The 2,337-nt window shown below is 45.2% G+C and overlaps 1 pseudogene; it reads left to right on the top strand.

Annotated features, from left to right (window-relative positions):
* Positions 1 to 484: 484 nt before the first annotated feature.
* LOC119941894 lies at positions 485 to 1,382 on the top strand (annotated as a pseudogene).
* The last annotated feature ends 955 nt before the right edge of the window (positions 1,383 to 2,337 follow it).

The raw sequence follows: 2,337 nt of genomic DNA, 5'->3' as shown, positions 1-2,337 counted from the left end.
ATACTCTCCCAAGCACTTAGTACAGTGTTCTGTCCACAGTAAGAGATCAATAAACATCATTGATTGATTGATTGCTTCCCAGGCCCCTGCTCTATCCACTAGTTCATGGTGCTTCTCTTGTGGGCAGCAGTCATGTCTGCCAATTCACTTGTATTGTATTCACTTGTATTGTACCCTCCTGAGCGTTTAGTACAGTGCTCTCCAAATAGTAAGTGATCAGCAAATACCATTGATTAATTGTTGTTCATACCCTCCTTCTGTCCAACTCCCATGCTGGAGCTCCAAGAGGATAGATCATAGGGCATAGAATCAGAGAAAACATTCCAGAGACCATGGGGAACTCTTCATATCAGAGGAATTCCCAGAGAGAATGTTTTTGAAAAAAAAATGCGTTTTGACTGAATTTTCTCCCTTCTTAGTTATTTCTTATTCGGTTTTGCTGCAGATGCATTTCCCCTCTGCTCAACCCAACCAAAGTGAACATATGGAGAAGAGAAACAATGTGACGGAATTTATTTTCTTGGGAATTTTGCAGAACCAGGTGTTGCGGAGAATTGGGTTTGCCCTCTTCTATACGGTATCATTGTTAGAAAATCTCTTCATAATGATAACCATCAACATCAGCCTCTGCCTCGCCTCCCCATATACTTCTTCCTCAGCTACCTCTCCTTTCTTCATGTCTGCTATTCTACCACCACCACCCCAAAGATGATGGCTGACCTATCTGTCAAGAGAAAAGCCATCTCCTTCAGCTGCTGTATGACCCAGCTGTTCGCTGTGCACTTCTTTGAATGCACGGACATCTTCCTCCTCACAATGATAGCCTACAACTGGTGCGTGGCCATCTGTCGACCTTCGCGCTACCCTACCATCATGAGCTGGTGGGTGTGTCAAGTCATGGTGACCACCCTCTGGGGCTGTGTGTTTCTAAACTCCATCGTTCAGACCCTCCTCACCATCCAGCTTCCCTTCTGCCTCCCCAACATGCTAGATCACTACTTCTGCAATGTGCATCCCTTGCTGAAACTTGCCTGCACTGACACCTCTGTAGTGGGCCTGGTGGTGGTGGCCAACAGAGGGATGATCTCTCTGGTGGTCTTCTTCATCCTGGTGATCTTCTATGTCATCATCTTGTTCACCTTGAGGACCTAGTCACCTGAGGCGAGGCGGAAAGTGCTCTTGACCTGTGGGGCTTACATGCCATAGTCTTCCTATTCTTTGGCCCTTATCTCTTCATGTAGATTCGTCCCTCTCACACCCTAGCAGTGGATAAGATGGTCACTTCATTTAACACCATTATACCTCTGATACTGAATCCCCTCATCTACATCCTGAGGAATGACGCCGAGGTGAAAAGCTCTATAAGGGAATTGTGGAGGTGAAGGCTGTCCTCGGGAGGAAAATTAACACTGTGGTCAGCGTGGGGTTTCCACATCATCAGTGCTATTTGCCAAGTGCTTACTGTGAGCGAAGCACTGTAGCCGAGTGGCCTAGTGGAATCAGAAAGACCTGGATTCTGATCCTGGCCTCGCCACTTGTCTTCTGTTTGACCTGGGGCAAATCACTTCACTTCTCTGTGCCTCAGGTGCCTCATATAATAATAATAATAATAATGGTATTTCTTAAGCACTTACTATGTGTGAAGCACTGTTCTAAGCGCTGAGGAGAATATAAGGAAATCTGGTTATCCCATGTGGGGCTCACAGTCTTAATCCCCATTTTACAAATGAGGTAACTGAGGCACAGAGCAGTTACATGGCTTGCCCAAGGTCACAGCTGACAAGTGGTGGAGCTGGGATTCGAACCCATGACCTCTGACTCCCAAGCTCGTGCTCTTTCCACTAAGCCATGCTGCTTCCCATATGTAAAATAGGGCTCGAGATTGTGAACCCCGTATGGGACTGGGCCTGTGCTCAGCTCAACCTGATTAGATTGTATCTACCTCAGCCCTTAAAACAGTGCTTGACACATAGTAAGCACTTAACAAATGCTGTCATCATGATCATTATTATTACAAAGTGCTTGGGAGAGTACAGTACAATAAAGTTGGTAGACATGTTCCCTGCCCACAACAAGTTTACAGTTTAGAGATGAGTTTGGATGTAATTGGTAGATTATGTTAATAGGATCTAAGAAGACTTTTCTCTGTAGGCATTTTGGTGACAGTAACAAAAATTGGGACTTAATGTTGACTGTGAGGACCAATTTCAAGCCTATATGAAACCTAATTCATTGTTTTCTTGTGAAATGGCAGAGTTTGTGTTTCTGGTGGGTGAAAACAAGCTTGTTGTGGGCAAGGTATGTGGCTACTGACCCTGTTATGTTGTAGTCTCCCAA

Source organism: Tachyglossus aculeatus, chromosome 21 (assembly GCF_015852505.1).
Source record: "Tachyglossus aculeatus isolate mTacAcu1 chromosome 21, mTacAcu1.pri, whole genome shotgun sequence".
Lineage (NCBI taxonomy): Eukaryota > Metazoa > Chordata > Mammalia > Monotremata > Tachyglossidae > Tachyglossus > Tachyglossus aculeatus.
The sequence above is the reverse complement of the archived record's forward strand: the minus strand, read 5'-3'. Positions and strand labels throughout refer to the sequence as shown.